Genomic DNA, 19,071 nt, shown 5'->3' on the forward strand with positions numbered 1-19,071 from the left:
GCTCCTCTGTCCCTGGGATTCTCCAGGCAAGAATACTGGTGTGGGTTGCCATTTCTTCTCCAGGGGATTTTCCCGACCCAGGGATTGAACCCGAGTCTCCTGCATTGGAGGCAGATTCTTTATCTACTGAACTATGAGGGAAACCCCTACTGTGGATGGGCTTTGTCTAAGCAACGGAAGTCCTGAACAGCACAAAAGACTGGCCTCTTTCAAGCAGGAGAAAATTCTGCCAGAGGACAGCATTCAGATTGTATCATATCTTCAACTTGCTGACCCATCCTACAGATTTTGGCCTTGCCAGCCTCTATAACTGTGTGAGCCAACTCCTTATAATAAATGAGTATAAACACACATGCACACACATACATCCTATTGGTTCTATTTCTCTAAAGAACCCTAAATAATACACATATCATCTCCATTAACAATTGACAATTGCTGTATTTACTTAATCTATTTTTATGTGTAATAATTTAAAGTAAATACAGCTACATGACATTTCACCCCTAAATAGGTCATTACATTACTATGTATAATCCTGAAAGTAATAGTTCCTTGAATAAGAAAATACTATTATTATACTTAACAAACGATTATTCTACATATCATTTAATACTCAGTTCATCTTAGAATTCTCCCAATGATCCAAAAATGTCTTGTTCAAACAAGAAGCCAATTAAAAACCAACCGTTATGTTGGAGTGTGATGACACATAATACTTCAGATGAAGTTGTTTTCCTCATAATGCATCATAATGAAAAGCACACAATGTCTGCACCATCTGTGATGCTAACATCGAATTCCCTGTTAAGGGATGATGGCCTTACCCCGCCTCTGTAAAGTAACATCTTTTTCCGTTTGTGACAGTTAATCTTTGTGATGACATTTTGGCATCCTATAAATACCTGTAGCACTCTTTCATCTAGCAATTTCATCATTCATGAATGATCCTTTCCTGAGTCAAATATTTTATTAGAAGTCCCCCAAAAAATGTTAGCAGAATATCCAATGATAAACTATGTAGGAGTCAAAGAGCAAGAGAATTCCGGAAAAATATCTACTTCTGCTTCAGTGACTACGCTAAAATCTTCGACTCTGTCAATCACAACAAACTGTGGAAAATTCGTAAAGATGTGGGAATACCAGGCCACCTTACCTGCCTCCTGAGAAATCTGTATGCAGGTCAAGAAGCATCAGTTAGAACTGGATATGGAACAACAGACTGGTTCCAAACTGGGAAAGGAGTATGTCAAGGCTGTATATTATCACCTGCCTTTTTAAGCTTATATGCTTATATGCAGAGTTGTTGTTGTGAAAGTCACTCAGTTGTGTCTGACTTTCTGTGACCCCATGGATTATGCAGTCCATGGAATTCTCCAGGCCAGAATACTGGAGTGGGAAGTCCTTCCCTTCTCCAGGGGATCTTCCCAGCCCGGGGATTGAACCCAGGTCTCCTGCATTGCAGGTGGATTCTTTACCAGATAAGCTACAAGGGAAGTCCATATGCAGAGTACATCATGTGAAATGCCGGGCTGGATGAAGCACAAGCTGGAATCAAGATTGCCAGTAGAAGTATCAATAACCTCAGATATACAGATGACACCACCCTTATATGGAAGAATGCAAAGAGGAGCTAAAGAGCCTCTTGATGAAGGTGAAAGAGGAGAGTGAAAAAGGTGGCTTAAAACTCAACAGTCAAAAAACTAAGATCATGATATCCACTTATATCACTTCATGGCAAAAAAATGGGGAAACAATGGAAACAGTAAGAGACTTTATTTTCTTGGGCTTCAAAATCACTGCAGATGGTGACTGAAATTACAAGACGCTTACTCCTTGGAACAAAAGCTATAACCAACCTAGACAGCATATTAAAAAGCAGAGATATTACTTTGCTGACAAAGGTCCATCAAGTCAAAACTATGGTTTTTCCAGTAGTCATGTATGGATGTGAGAGTTGGACCATAAAAAAAGCTGAGCAGTGAAGAATTGATGCTTTTGAACTGTGGTGTTGGAGAAGATTCTTGAGAGTCCCTTGGACTGCAAGAAGATCAGGCCAGTCCATCCTAAAGGAAATCAGTCCTGAATATTCACTGGAAGGACTGATGCTGAAGCTGAAGCTCCACTACTCTGGCCACCTGATGGGAAGAACTGACTCATTAGAAAAGACCCTGATGCTGGGAAAGATTGAAGGCACAAGGAGAAGGGGATGACAGAGGATGAGATGGTTGAATGGCATCACTGGCTCAATGGACATGAGTCTGAGCAAGGCTTGGGAGTTAGTGATGGACAGGAAAGCCTGGTGTGCTGCAGTCCATAGGGTTGCAAAGAGTCAGACATGACTGAGCGTCTGAACTGAACTGAACTAGAAAGCTAGTTCTATTCTCCATCTCTTCTTAATTTTTTTAACTCTGAATATACAAGCATGGATACTGAGATTGTCATGGCTGAAATCAATAAAATCAAGAAAAAGAGAATTACTCTGGATGGAAGACAGCCTTCTTTAAGATTTGGTTTTTATAAGATGAGGGGAGTTTGAAGGATTAGCAAGAAATATTGATGCTCAGAATTCCCAACTTCCACGTCACTGTAAGAAAATTATTTTGTATGTATTACATGAAACCAAGAATCAATAATAGATAAATTATGCTTGGCAGTGCAAACCAAAGAGCTAACAGGTAACTTTTTCCCAGCTTTATTGAGATGTAAGTGACAAAGAATTGAATTATTTTATAAAGACGCAATTAAGTAACGTTTAGTGTATATAACCTATTAACACAGTTTTACCTGTTGCCATGTATTTTTGTATGATCTGGAGAACATTTAACTTTTTTATTCCCATTTGTTTCTCATATTCACTCTGAGTCAAAGGTTTTGAAACTCTGAGTTTTGCCTCTTTGACATTAGATTTTCATCTTTTACCTACCACTGCATATCTTCTGCATATATAAACTTACCTTCAACTTTACTAAGCCTGTCATGAAGGAACACCCACTGAGAATGAATGGAAAAGATATTAAAGTTTATGGGGATTTAGAAATTAACATTTTGATAGGAGTAAGATGATTCTGAGACAATACTGGAAAAAAGCCAGCTCTGTCTAAGTTTCTGGTCTGCTCTGGTAGATTGTGGAGGTTTAATTAAGATCCCAACAGACTTTTGAACTCGGAATACTTATTCAAACTCATTGAACCCTTTGAGGTTGACTTGTTGCTAATATTTTTCCATTTCAGAGTAAGATTTCCCATTGACACTAACCAATACCACCTCAATGTGGATAAGAGGAATAGGAAGTTCAAGATCACCGAACTCTTGTAAAATGACTTATTTATTGTTTTACTTAATTCCTCAGACATACTTTGTGGCCTTTTTCTACTATTATTATTAGATTTTTAAGGTCTATTTTCTATTCAGTGGCCCTGATCTTCCTAGGAAAATCCTAAACAACAGAGACAGCTGTTAAAAGAATGAACTCACTAATTAGTTTCATATTGGAAAAATAAATAGTGTAACAAGTAACTTACCTTATTGTTTATTTCTTAAGGGATAGTGTGGAAAACGTCCACTCATGACTTAATTGCAATAAAATAAATTGGATTCAATCTGTATGCTTTGGTTGACAAATTTTTTAAGGGTAGATCTGTTCCAAATTAAAATAAGAATCTGTCCTCATAAGTTTGGTTGTTATCTATCTATCTATTTATTTATGTTTTTAGTCCAAGAAAAATGTAGTGTTGAATAAATTATTCTCTGAAATCCAGAAGGCATGCAACAGTCTGCTCCTTAAAGTACTCTAGCATTTTAGTCTGCATGTCATTCTATCATGCGAAATAAAACAAGAATGAGAACCTACTGAGAAATGATAAGCTTCTGTAGATTATAAATAAGTATCTCAGACACTGACATCAAATTGTTCTGTTTCAATAATGAAGTTTATTCATTTTGTAGATCTCATTCTTTTCATTGTTTGATATTTCAGATTTTCTTTTTCCCATCTTCATCCAAGCACTTACTGGTCTATTATGGACTGAATGTGTTCTTCTAAAGTTCATCATAAGAAAACCCTACCCCCAAAATGTGATAGTATTAGGAGGTGGGACCTTTGCAGGAATTAGCATTAGAGGAGGTCATAAGGGCAGACTCTTCCAGAACAGGGTAAGTGCTTTTGTAAGAGAAATTGCTTCTCTATTCTCTGCCATGTGAGTGATAGTTGCTCAGTCATGCCTGACTCTTTACAACCCCATGGATTGTAGCCTGCCAGGCTCCTCTGTCCATTATATTCTCCAGGCAAGAATACTGGCATGGTTGCCATTTCCTTCTCCACTCTGCCATGTGAGGATAACAACAAAATGACAGCCACCTATACTAGGAAATGGGTTCTCACCAGACACTGGATCAGCAGGCACCTTGATTTTAGATTTCCCAGCCAGTAGAACTGTGAAAAATAAATGTATCTTACTTAAGTCACTCAATCCATGATCATTTGTTAGAGCAGCCAGAACCGACTAAAATTGTTTAAGCTAAATAATTGCATGTCACATACGAAAATAATATCTTTAAAAGATAATGCTGGTCAACTTCAGCATTTATGTTTTTACTTATTACTCAAAAGATCCAGTGTTCTGAAACTCACAAATTCATCTTCTTTGTGGACAAACTCAAAATTAATGCCCATCAGAATTATTATGTGGTTCAACACAACTTTGCTTTTCATTTTTGTCTGGCGCCAGTCAAAGTGAAGACAAACCCACAGCCAGTTCCTGTTGGGGCACAAAATATCAATTTGTGTTTCTCTATGACCACCACAGGCTAATCGGTGTCTAACCTGGGAAGTCCTCAAGAACACTTAACTATTTATGAATGCCTTCTCTACATTATGTCACCTTAATTAGAAAAAATGTGAGGAAGACAGTGAGATCAGGGGAAGCAGTAAGGAAAGAGAGTGATTGAGGGAAAAAAAGACATTAGTTACAAAGGATTTACAGTGGATTTCAGATTTCCTTTGCAATGTTCTCTAACAAAGTTTTGGAATAAAGGATCATTGTAATATGATGTCAATTAGTACACTGTGAAAAAATTGGTAGTTCTATAGAGACCATTAATTAAAATAATAAATGCTCAAAATCAAGTCAAAATAACATTTTTATTAAATTTGTCATTTTATTAAATATATTATTAAATTTTAACAAATATTTGAGATAGTAATTTCAAGAAGTTATGTAAGTTTAACACACTCACTTGAAAAAATGTGTCCCATGTTTGCCTCAACTTGTAACATTTAGCTCTATAATAATTTAGGAGCTTTAACTTGCTTTCAAAATCTTTACCAAAGCAGTTTATTATACTTCTGTTTCTTACATCCAGCCATCTTCCAGGTTAAAAATACTTTTTTTTAAAGTTTATGTTAAAGCTCTTACTTTTCTTTATAAGTAGGTAAAATGAAAGTAAAAATTGCTCAGTCTTGTGTGACTCTTTGGGACCCCATGGCCTATACAGTCCTTGGAATTCTCCAGGCCAGGATACTGAAGTGGGTAGCCTTTCCCTTCTCCAGAGCATCTTCCCCAACCCAGGGATCAAACCCAGGTCTCTCTCATTGAAGGTAGATTCTTTACCAGCTAAGCCACAAGGGAAGCCCAAGAATACTGGAGTCGGTAGCTTATTCCTTCTCCAACGGATCTTCCCGACCCAAGAATCAAACCAAGGTCTCCTACATTGCAGGCAGATACCAACTGAGCTATGGGGGAAGCCCCTCTATAAGTAGGTTCATTAGATTTAATATAAATGATATCCAATAAATCTGTAAATTGCTGAGCTATGTATAAATTTCTTCTGGCTTCTGTCCTTGTCCTTTTGGTGATTCTGAAGTAAAAAAGAGTATCTATGATTGATTACTTGCTATGATAGAGTACTGCTAGAGAAGATGTGATTAGTGGTAAACCAGAGAGAAGATTCCAATTTATACCCCTCAAAGTCTGTTAACCATATACAGTGTGGCAGAATGTTTCTTTTTTTTTTAATGGCCACAGCAAAATTTCTGGTTACACAGCAATATTTTCATATCCTTGCCATTCCCCCATCAAGAAGTAGAGTCTATTTTTCCTACTTGAAAGAGAGTGGTACTTTAAATAAAATGTAAAGAATCCACCTCCAATGCAGGAGACCTGGGTTCAGTCCCTGGGTCAGGAAAATCCCCTGGAAAAGGGAGTGGCTACCCACTTCAATATTCTTGCCTGGAAGAGTGTATGGACAGAGGAACCTTGTGGCTACAGTCCATGGGGTTGCAAGGAGTTGGACACGACAGAGAGACTAATGCTTTCTCACTTCTCCCACAAGTGATGCTGTGTGACTTTGAGGTTAAGTTAGTTGTAAGTGATTACATGGCTTCTGCTGGACTTTCTTGAGCGGTTGGGATATTCATACTTGGAATCTACCCACCAGGTGGAACTTGTAGGTATTCAGCCAACAGTTCCTGCTAAAATCCCAGATCGAGCATCAGTTGTTGGATGTGTGAGTAAAAGATTCCAGCCCTTAGCCTTCTAGCTGCCCCTGTTAAGGCTGAGGTGGTATGGATGATGCTTTAATCCAATGGGACTAGCATCCTTATGAGAAGAGAAAGAGACACTAGAGGTGCACTCATGCACTCCCTCTGGCTGTCTCTCTCTCTCCCCCCGCCCCACTGCCCCCCATGAACACACAGAGGAAAGATTATGTGAAAACACAGGGAGAAGGTGGTCTTCTGCCAGCCAGGAAAAGAGAGAACTCACCAGAAGCCAACCCTGTGGGCACCTTAATCTTGGACTTCTAGCCTCCAGAACTGTGAGAAAATAAATTTCTGTGGTTTTAACCACTTAGTCTGGGGTGTTTTGTTATGGCAACCTGAGCAGACCAATACAGATTTTGGTATTCTGAGTAGGGCATTACTATTAAAAAAAAAAAAACTAAAAATGTGACAAAAACATTGCCAGCTGGGATTAAAGAGGACAGAAAAAGTGGGACAAATAAAGGAACACTGTTGGATTTCAGGGATTCTAATGAATGGGACAACAGAACTATACATCTTTGAACTAGTGTTCTTCAAAGAAAGGGAAGGATGATCAAGAGGGCAATTCGGAGACACTCAGGAATCTCACTCCTACCACAGCCCCTGGGGGCCAGACTCTTTCCCGAGTGATTTCCGAAGGTAAGGCTGGCTCAGTGTCTGTGGGTCAGGATGCTGCTTCCTAATGCCCAGGGGCAAGACCACCCTGCACAGCTGCAGAGGGGAGACTGCCACCTAGAAATGTGGCGGTGACTCTTGAGTCCAGACACAGAGCCCTGAGCCAAAGAGGATTCTTTTGAAGCTTTACAACCTGATGGAATTTTGCTTGATTGGAGCCTGTCGTCCATTTTTATTTCCAACTCCTCCCTTTTGGAATGGGACCATCTGTCCTGTGCCTGTCCCACCTTGCTTGTATTTTGGAAGCATATAAGTTGTCTAATTTCACAGGTTCACAGCTGGAGAGGAATAGTGAATCAGGAAATACTGTACCTCAGGTCTCACCTGCACTTGACTTACATGAAATTTAGACAAGGCTTTCAACTTGAAATTGATGCTGGAATGGGTAAGATTTGTGAGGACTGTTGGGATAGGTCAAGTATATGGCATATGAGACGGACATGAATTTTGGGAATGAGAAGGCAGAATGTCATGAACTGAATTGAGCTCCTCCAAAATTCACATGTTGAGGCCCCAACCCCTCATTTGGAAGACAGGGCCTCTAAGGAGACAATTAAGATTAAATGTGATCCTCGAAAGAATGAAATTTTGCCATGTGCATCAACATGGATGAACTTGAAAGGTATGGTATTCAGTGAAATAAGTTAGAGAAAGACAAATATTATATGATATCACTTATATGTGGAATCTAAAAAAATAAAACAAACTAGTGAAGTAACAGCAACAAAAAAGAAACAGACTCACAATTATAGAGAACAAACTAGTGGTTACCAGTCGGGATGTGGGAAGGGGAAGGGAAAAGACGGGGTAATGGAGCGAGAGGTACAAATTATTTACTGTGTATAACATAAGCTACAAGGATATGTTATATAGCACAGGAAACACAGCCAATATTTTATAGGAACTATAAATGGACTATAACCTTTAAAAATTATAGTTCAGTATGTTGTATACCTAAAATTGATATAACATTGTAAATCAACTATACCTCAAGAGAAAAAGGGCAAAAAAAAAAAAAAAAAATGAGAGACCCTAATCTAGTATCCTTACAAGGTGTTCTTATAAGAAGAAAGAAGACCAAGGGCATGAGCACAGAGAGGCTACGTGAGGACACAGCAAGAAGCTGAGTGTTAAAATACCCTTCCTCCCCACTTCCCTAAAGTACTTGTTGGAAGGCTATGAAATGACCTTTGAAATGTGTGCTAACATACTACAAGTGGCAGAAAACATCAGGCTAAACCATTTTATTCCATCCCATAGTGACTTGTTCACTATTCTGCTTCTCAAAACATTTTCTTCTAAGCTTCTACTTTTATAAAATGTTGATGCCTGTATCTTGAGAAAAAGAGATACTGCTAATAGGATTGAAATTATAAGTGTCTATAGTGGGGATTAGAGCATAAGAAAAGGAAGGAAACATGCTGTTTTGAGTAACAGATGGAATTTGTTGACACTCAAACCCATCATTTTAACATTTGTGGTGAACTACCAAAGACAGATATGCTGAAAATAGAAAAAAAAAAAAAAAGCACACTACTAAATAGTACAATATTAAATCATTTCACACAACATTCGTTTATGTCTGCAAGGTGCAACAAATTATATCATATTATTACAACCTCAAATTATAATTAAAATTAATTTGAGTTTATGCATTAGATATAAAATCTCCCTCTACCTGACTTACATTTATGTTTGTCTATATTTATTTACTTACTCTTCACATTGAAACTATGATCCTTGAATCGTCTGTATTTATAAGATAAGAATAATTTAATTCTGTATCTCAGGTTTGATTTATTTTTCTTCCTGATTGGGCAAATGGACTAATTCCCATAGATTATCCAGCATTATGACTTCATTATCTTTGTTTATTCAGATATTATTCAATTGTGAACTTGGTGGTGACTATAAGACACAAGCTTGCAAAATAAGAGCTTTTCATTTTGATATCAAGAAGTCATTAGGATTAACAAGTTAATGTTTATCAAATGACTCTGAACTTTCATGTGTATGGCTCTGCTTTAATACAAGGGATTATCTGGTAAGCCAAATTAACAGAAGTGAACAGCATGGCAAAACAGGAATCATCTGCTTTTAGGAATTAGGTAATTATATATAATTAATGGAAAGGAATAATAATTAGTGAATACATAACACTTACACAATAGTCAGTTAACACTTTAAAAATAATTAACTTTGCTAATGACCATTTTCAACAAAATTAATGTAGTTTGCATGAGTAGCTGGTGACAACTAAAATACTAATAGGTCCTCATTACAGCATTGCCAGAGGGGATGAAAAGAATACGGTGAGAGCAAGGCTTCTTGTTTTTCATTAGTATACGCCTTGCATTACTTTTGCTGAGACATAATAATTCTCTCCTTCAGAAAATTCAGTTTTGGTAGAATTTAAATGATAAAACATATCTGTACATATTTATGTTATATATATGCTACATATATTTATCTGTATTTACAATTACTGTATTTAAATGTATTAATTTCAGAGGAAGTAATTCTGTACTATTCTGTTTTCAAAACTTTTTATTTTTATAAATCAGGGTATCGCCAATGAAAAATGTTGTGATAGTTTCAGGGGAACATTGAAGGGACTCAGCCATACATGTATCCATTCTCCCCCTAACTCCCATCCCATCCAAACTGCTACATAACTCTGAGCAGAGTTCCATGTGCTATACAGTAGGTCTAATTGGTTGTCCATTTTAAATATAGCAATGTGTACATGTCCATCCCAACTCCCTAGCTATCCCTTCCCTCCAACCTTCCCCTGGCAATCGTAAGTTAATTCTCTAGATCTGTGGGTCTCTTTCTGTTTTGTAAGTAAGTTCTCAGAGGAAGTCATTTTTACACTATCTCAGTAACACTTTCTTTTTTCCTTCTCCTAATATTTGGTCACTTATCAGTTTGTTAATTTTTTCCATTTTAGACCTACTTCAGTTTTTCCATTCCACTTGCTCCCAATCACTACATGAAATCCTGTAGGTATCTTACTTTGTTTTTAACTCCTACATTCTACCTTATACATCATCAGCAATCTTGTTTTTCCCCTAAAACATGGTTTACAACTAGGTCTCAACCAACTCAAAAAGTATCAGTGGTTTGCCATTGTATACAAGATAAAACCCCACACAGCAAGACATTCAATGTGATCAAAGTCCAATCTAGCTTCCTTCTCAAATCTTACTTCACTCTTCTAATCCTGATTTTTATAGTTCTTACAAGGATTATGTGCAATCCTTCTTTTCCTAAAATTAGTAATTCAGACATTCAATGGTAAGATGATGATCAAAACTCAAAGTACTCTAAGTTGCCAGCTATTGTAATGATCTTCTAAACTATGCTCAACTTTCTCATTGAGTATTCAGAAAAATAATGAGTAGTTAGCACGATAAAGAGATCTAAATCCTGGTCAAGGAAACAATAAGATAAACCTTCCTGCTATGACCTTACCCATTTCTAAGCACATTCTGAATACTGCCAACTGTTTCTAGGAGAGTAAGTATATGCTGTAGCCATTTGTCTTCTTTTTCTCATCTTTAGGGCTTCCCTCATAGCTCAGTCGGTAAAGAATCTGCCTGCAATGCAGGAGACTTGGGTTCGACTTCTGCGTCAGGGAGGTCCCCTGGAGAAGGAAGTGGCAACCCACTCCAGTATTCTTGCCTGGAGAATCCCATGGACAGAGGAGCCTGGCAGGCTACAGTCCACGGGGTCGCAAGAGTCAGACATGATTGAGGGACTTTCACTACTTCTGCTACTACTTCTCATCCTAGAGTTTTTGGACATTTGCCTCAGGATCTTACCAGCTGGGGGGGTGGGGCAGAGGTTTGCTTATCTTAGACCCTTACATACTGCCCTTGGCAGAACATCTCTTGGGAGTCTTTTTGGAACAGGACATTTAGCTAAACTATAGGCAGGGGGAAAGATATGCCAGAGACTGAGCCCACAGTGTTGTCTCAAATACTACGAAAGAGCATCACTGTCATAAGAGGGAGATCACATTAGGAGATGGGTCTCCTGAGAAGATGAAAAAGACACAAAGACAGAATGAATGAAACACATGTGGTGTTAGGTGCACAGAGACCTTAGACGTTATTTAGTCTTAATGGCTTATCTTGAAATGAGGTACAAAAGATATGGAGTGACTAGTATGGGGTTCTACAGTGAGTCCAGGAGTGTGGTATAGTTTCAAAATGAGCATTCTGACTACCTGGTCCAGTTTTTCTGCTAAGCCACACTCTACATCAGGTGTCTCTAAAGTAGAGTGCAGGCCCTCCAGGATGTGAATAAACCAAACCGCTGTAGAGTACAGAAAATGTTAGCATTTATAATTACTTTCTAAATTTAAAAAAATTAAAGAAATAAGTAGTATTAAGTTTGACATTAGTCCCCTCAGTAAAACAATATATATGTCAGATATTCATGTCATCTACAGTATTCAGGGGATGAGAAATGAGTGGAACATCTACAAGTAAGGGAAATGGGACAAATTCTTTCACTTATGCTTTGTTTTCATTTTCTTGATGTATGTAGTAGTCTACATTTGCACCAGAAAGAGGACTTTTAGATTATGATACTCAATTTTAACCAATAAGTGAACTTACAAATTGTACTATTCAGTTCAACTAAATTAAACCTACACGAAGTGGACAAATGGCGAGGATTACATTATTGCTGATCCTAGTATAGGAACCTCACTGACTACACTGCAAAATAAAATCAATGAAAATCTGATCAGATATGTTAATATATCAACATTAAAATATTAAAGTTATCAAAAAATGATTAAAATTATCAACATATGTCCACATTCACAAACAAATAATCTCACCCTAAATGTATATTTTGCATAGACATATTGGTTAGTGGATAATGGTAGGTATAAATATAATAAATGAGTGAATAAATACATAGCTGGTATAGCCAAAAACTGCTCGAGTTAAGGAGCCAGATATCAAATAACAATTGGCCAATAACTGGAGACAATCCAAATGTCCATCAGCAGAAGAATGGATAAGCAAATTGTGGTATATTTGCACAATGGAATACTACTCCACAATAAAAAGAAAGAATTATGGATACAATCAATATCTGGAGCCAAATTTCTGATATGTTTTACTGATAATATGAAGCTATATCAAAAGAAAAAAGAACATACCAAGTGATTTCATTTGTATGATGTTCAAGTTGAAATTCTGTGGTGATAGAGATTAGAACAGTTGCTAAGGGATAGGAAAGGAATAAAAAAGGACATGGGAGGACTTTCTGGGATGATGAAAGCATCCTATGTCTGGTTTTAGTTGTTGCTTACACAGGTGCATATGCTGCATTAAAATTCATTAAATGCTACATATAATATCTGTCTGTTTCACTGTGTATAAAGTTTGTCTCAAAAAAATTCTAAAAACACACATTTAAAAGAATAACATCAGGTGGAGCTCACACTTTTAGCTAAGGCACCTATGTTCTAGCCCTTTTTATATGATACTGTAATTTTCATTCATATGTCCACCTCTCCTCTTTATTGGGGGTGGATACTATGACTCATTTATTCCTCATTTATTCTACCACACACAGAACATCCCTTGGCACCGGCTCAAGGCAGGTGGTGTTGAAGCAAATAAATGAAAAGACACTAAATTTTATTTACAAGTTGTTTAATGTCCTTTTAATTAGCGAGCAGTTCCCCCACAATAACTCCAGGAGGAAGCTTCTCATTGCTGCTAGAACAATAGCATATAAATTTCTCCAAGTCCCTTAGGCATTTTGGATTTTAAATCAGCCAGCTTTGGACCCCAAAGGGCATTTTACTATCTTGGGACCTTACCTTGAGCTCAGTTTTTCATTGATGTAAATGATGATAACAAGGCCCGACACAAAAGGCGTCAAGGATTATAAGTGATATAGAAAAGCACTAAAACACTGTATGACACGTGTAATAAACATGCCATGAATGTTTGCTTTATTCCCACATTCTATAAGCTATGTGACTGCATTTCTCGTGCACTCATCAAAATAATAGCTGTTTCTCTCAACCTTTAAATGTGTGCAGATGGCCAGAGAGGTTCACTAATTTACCTCTTGTTCCTGCATAATTTAGAGTTGCTAGCCTACTTCTTCCCCAGTTCTCTGTTTTTAATTTGGTGTGACTGGGTAAGTGGAAGTGTTACACTCCACACCTTCAGTGACTTAAGTGTCAGAAACCCTCTTTTAAACCCACTGGACACTTCCTCCAGAGCAAACCAAAACTCTTTCAGGGTGTGACAACTGAATCTAACAGTTCCTGGTAGAATTCAGTTTATGAGACCACTAAATTATTCAAGGAGCTTCTCCCCTTCCACTTACTGCTTTACTGCCCACCTCACCCCAAAATGTGGTGTGTCAGCTGTCTCCTGCTAACTGCCTCGTAATATATCCCGTTTTAAAAAGCAAAACCGGTGGGAAGAAAGCCAGCAGTGTATATTTATTCTGCTTTCTATGAATAACTTATTTTAAAAAAAAAATAGGCAGTGTTTTATTTGTAGCAATAAATCTGAACTCTAATCTTAGAAAAGGATTAGACTCTAGACTCACAACCCACGAGCCATCACTAGAAATTCACAAGTCTCTGTCTAACAAACCCTCGTTTCCATACTACAATCATATCAAACCTACAGATTGCAGAGATAATAGGCTCTGAAATTTTGACTTTCATGAAACAATATCTACCAACTCCTTTATATGTGCAATCAGTTCAGTTCAGTCGCTCAGTTGTGTCCGACTCTTTGCAACCCCATGAATCGCAGCATGCCAGGCCTCCCTGTCCATCACCAACTCCTGGAGCTCACCCAGACTCGCATCCATTGAGTCAGTGATGCCATCCTGCCATCTCATCCTCTGTCATCCCCTTCTCCTCCTGCCCCCAATCCCTCCCAGCATCAAAGTCTTTTCCAATGAGTCAAGCCTTCGCATGAGGTGGCCAAAGTACTGGAGTTTCAGCTTTAGCATCAGTCCTTCCAAAGAAATCCCAGGAGATCAGCCCTGGGATCTGATTGGATCTCCTTGCAGTCCAAGGGACTCTCAAGAATCTTCTCCAACACCACAGTTCAAAAGCATCATTTCTTCGGTGCTCAGCTTTCTTCACAGTCCAACTCTCACATCCATGCGTGAACACAGGAAAAACCATAGCCTTGACTAGACGGACCTTTGTTGGCAAAGTAATGTCTCTGCTTTTGAATATGCTATCTAGGTTGCTCATAACTTTTCTTCCAAGGAGTAAGCGTCTTTTAATTTCATGGCTGCAATACTTTCAAATTTAATATGTGTGATTTCAAGGAAGAAAACTATGAAGCTAGCAACTAGTCTCTTGATATGAGGATATTTAGATTTTAGTACTTTAACATAGAATAATTTTTCCTGAATCCTCTCATTCCTACCACATTTTCTAATTAAAATAAAGAAATAACTAATTTAATAAAATCAACTAATTTAAATGAGAAAAATGACCTTTATCTAACAAAGTGGTACTTTTACAGGACATGATGGAGGGGGATTTGTATAACCTCAGATGACTGCCAAGCCCACAATGTCCTCCTAAGAAAAGTGGCCAGAACCAGTCCTTTCCTATATATGATGCTTTCAAAGGTACATGGGGTGAAACCAATCTAGTCCTTTGGCAACACTGCCTGCAGCAGTAATCAGTGTGCTAGTCAAAGACAACCAAGCTGGAGCAGGTTCAAAGTGAGGCCTACCACCTCTAAAGGGCTCCGTTCTGCAACTATACCAAATAGACTCCATTCGGAAACTAAACCCTATAGTTTCATTCTGAAACTACACCTGGAGCAGGTCAAAAGTGAGGCCAACCACCTCTGAAGGGCTCCATTGTGAAACTATACCCAAATTGAAAGATGATAACCTAAGCCAATCAAATCCCCACATATTTAGAAACATAAACGATAAGTGAAAAAGTATCTCACGTTCCTATTAGATCCTAGATAATACTGAGTTCCGGTTTCAGTTCTCCACGAGTAGTACATGTTAATCTTAGAAAAACTTTCAACCTACTATTTCTATATAAACTTAATGAGCTCCCTGTGCCAAGGCAATTCCTGTGTGCCTCTTTCTTGTGGTATTAAAGAATCTGACTGACAAAACAATAACAGTGCTGGGAATAATGTATTTGTTTTAATATGCATAACAGAATAATAAAATAAAATAAAGCCTTCATATTGACATCATAGACCATATTTCTTACATGCAGCTTTCCTTACCACAGGGTACATGTTTAAACGGAATACAATTTGAAGGAACAAAAGGAATTAATTTAGCGAAGCAGTTGACTGTGAAAAATGTATAATTGAGAGAATAGTAATTGCAAATAAATAAATAGAGTACTTCATTATACTAAATTCCCATTTTCCTCAGGGTGGCTCCAGGTAAAAAGTAGAGCTTTGCTTTAAAATAAAAGGTTGGCAAATACCAAGAGTAAAATGAAAATTCTCCCCAGTTTAGAATGGGTACCAATTCCAATCATTACAGACTTTTCACCAACAAAAGCAGGTAACTGGAAATAAGGTAAACACAAATGCTACCCAGCCAAAAATAAAGAAAAACGCTAAGTTGCAGCCACCAGTTCAGTTCAGTTCAGTCGTTCAGTCTTGTCCGACTCTTTGTGACCCCATGAATTGCAGCGTGCTATGCTTCTTAAATAAACTCTTAGAAAGCAGTGTAGACTAGTTTGGATCATATTAATATCTAAAGTGGGTAGTAACTAGATAAAAAGGACTTTTTATTCTAGCATAGCTAATTATTATTTCTCCCATAATTTTGCTTTCTCAATAATGTAAGCCCTGAATGCAGTTTGCACAAATGTCTTGTACTTTCCTGTAATAAATGCTATCCTATTTATAATGCAAATCTAATTACATTTAGTCATGAAAAGATGAACATTTTGCTACTTATAACTGGTTTTAGCGATAAGTCTTGTTATCATTTACTCTGTTAAAGGCATGTGGCTTCATATATTCTAATGAAACTATTTTCTAATGTTTTAGTCTTGTCTTCCTGATTTCAGCCTTCATTTTTTTTCAATAATTTGAAGACATGGATGTGTTTTGCTGCTCCATCTATTATATTCCACGTTATACATACCTGGCCTTGAAATGTTTTCTGATACTTCTTTCTCCTGCTTTTCTTGCATGGTGACTCCAAACCAGACTCATTCTCCCTCTTTATGCCAACTTCCTTTCTAACTCCAATCACTGCCCAGTTTTGTCTTCCTTTATGTTTGATCTTGTTCTAACTCTAAATAAGTTTTTAAAATACAGAAACTTGTATATATGTCTGTTAACTTTTTAGTTGGAGGATTGAGCCAAAGTTATTAGAAGTGAGTTAGGTATTAGAAATTATTAGAAGCAAGGTAGGTATTAGAAGGCAAGCACGAAAAATCTTGATTTCCAAGAAAGAATATCATATTTAAATAACAATCAGCTTTACTTGAGGTTAACAACATAAATTAAACTACTCAAAGGTCCCTACTTAGAATCTGGCCCACTATTAGATCACAGCTTCAGGAAAGTTGGCCCATCTTTTCTCAAAATGACAGAACAAAAGTAGCTTGGCTTGTGAGCATAATTATTCTTCATCTACCCAGCACTAACCCAAGGGCAATTTAATTCAATCAGCCTCATCCAAACATTTACTGGTATTGTGTAAGTGACGGTCATCCATGACAGATATAGTGAAAAACAGAACAATAATTTCAATATAAAAAGCATTTCTTCCTACACAAAAAAAGGAGGCAAAGGAAGGCCTGAAACTTGACCTTGGGTACTAAACATCATTCTAGTGACTGCAATTTTAAATTAAACTATCCTTTTATGAAGGAGTAGAGGTTGGATTTTTTTCTGCTCTATTTATATTTTATTACATTTTTAAAAATGAATTTATGCCATGTAGTATAAAAATGGAACACAGAAAGGATGAGAAAAGAGTAACTATCACTCCCCTCCCAGTCCCTTAATTACAGAACAGAATCTTATAGACAATGCAATTACTTTGAAATATTTCTGTTTTCAGTATTTTATGATTACCTAATTTTCTAAGAAATGAAAGTTACTGTAAATATGCATCCTGAAAGGTCCTATACTTCTTAGCAATGAGAGATACACAGAAATACTTCAAAGTCTTTAAAATACAATGGGCCTATTAGTCTTTTTGAAAGTCACTCAGCTGTGTCCAGCTCTTTGTGACCCCATGGACTATATAGTCCATGGAATTCTCCAGGCCTGAATACTGGAGTGCATAGCTGTTCTCTTCTCCAGGGGATCGTCCCAACCCAGGGATTGAACCCAGGTCTCCCACATTGCAAGCAGGTTCTTTACCAGCCGAGACACCAGGGAAGCCCAAGAATACTAGAGTGGGTAACCTATCCCTTCTCCAGAGGATCTTCTCAACCCAGGATTCGCACCGGGGTCTCCTACATTGCAGGTGGATTCTTTACCAGCTGAGTCCTTGTACTCCACACAAATCATCTAAGAGAGGCTATCTTTTGAAAGTCCATGAAACAAAATAAGGTTAAACTTAAATTTTTGCCTGTGAAATTCAGAGTTCAAGTTGCATTGGAATTTCATTACTCAAGTGCAACCTTTTTTTGATAACATCAGATGAGATTATTCGTTTGGTTCAGGAATTCAGGTTATGGTGATGAAAATTGGAGGGTCACTCCTAGGTCTGATAACATTAAAATCTGTGATTGGATCGGTTGGTTTGCATTCATGATTTATGAAACAATCTCTAAGTCAATACTTCTAGAATTCATAGAACCTTAGAGTAGAAAAGGACTAGAGACATCACCTGCAAAGAAATGACTTAATGATGGAAATGGAATCTCATGATTTAATAGTTAGGAGAGAGAGAGAGCATGAAAACCATTTTCTCTGCCTCTTGGAGAAGTGTCTTACTCCACTAAAGCAAATACAAAGAAAACAATTTCTGTCCACTTGACGGTATCTTTCGGTTCCTAGAGCTTTCTTACACACTAACACTGCTTTCCATATCTCTGGGCTCTGCTGAAGTGTTATTTTTCAATGCTTTTTATTGTAACTGCTATTTATCTAAGCAAAAGAATAATTTTAATTGACTCCTTTTGGCTTGCATCTCAGCAGAAAATGTGAAAATTCAGCCCTAAGCTATTCTTTCAAATAATAAATACTTTATTTTTATTTGAACCAAAATTACATTTTTTAAGCATGTTCCAAAGCACTAAAATGCTATGTGTAGCCAAAAGGAAATACTTTTTTTGTTGTTATAAGAGCCCTTATCTAAAAAGCAAAGGATTCAACTCTCAATTCAACCACATTTTACAACAATCTTATTCTAATTGGTCTGAAAATAGGCTGTTATAATTTTATGGAATGCATAACTCTCCTTAACAAATTAATTGATTATTTATATAATGGCAAAAAATAATATGTGTATATATACGTATATGTATCTCAGAAGAATATTTCAGTCACCAGAAATCATTCATTAAAATACAGCTGGGTGAAAAAATAGAGCCAACACATGAGAAAACCAAAGGAAATAGAACAAAATGAAATCTAAGATTCATGAAAAAGCTTCATTTCCATACAGAAAAAAAGTGAATATAGACTTCATGAGCTGAAAATCATAAAGAAAATTTGACTAGAGCAGGAGGGAGAGACTAACAGGAAACAAGCAAGAGACAACAGAAAACAAATATTTTTGACTAATATTCTCACTTTTTGTTTGTGATACAAACTCTGATTTTCCACTCTCTGTCTGTTGGATTTTGTCATTTCCATATAGCAGTTAGAAATCAAACGAAGGAAGGA

Source organism: Capricornis sumatraensis, chromosome 1, assembly GCF_032405125.1.
Source record: "Capricornis sumatraensis isolate serow.1 chromosome 1, serow.2, whole genome shotgun sequence".
NCBI lineage: Eukaryota > Metazoa > Chordata > Mammalia > Artiodactyla > Bovidae > Capricornis > Capricornis sumatraensis.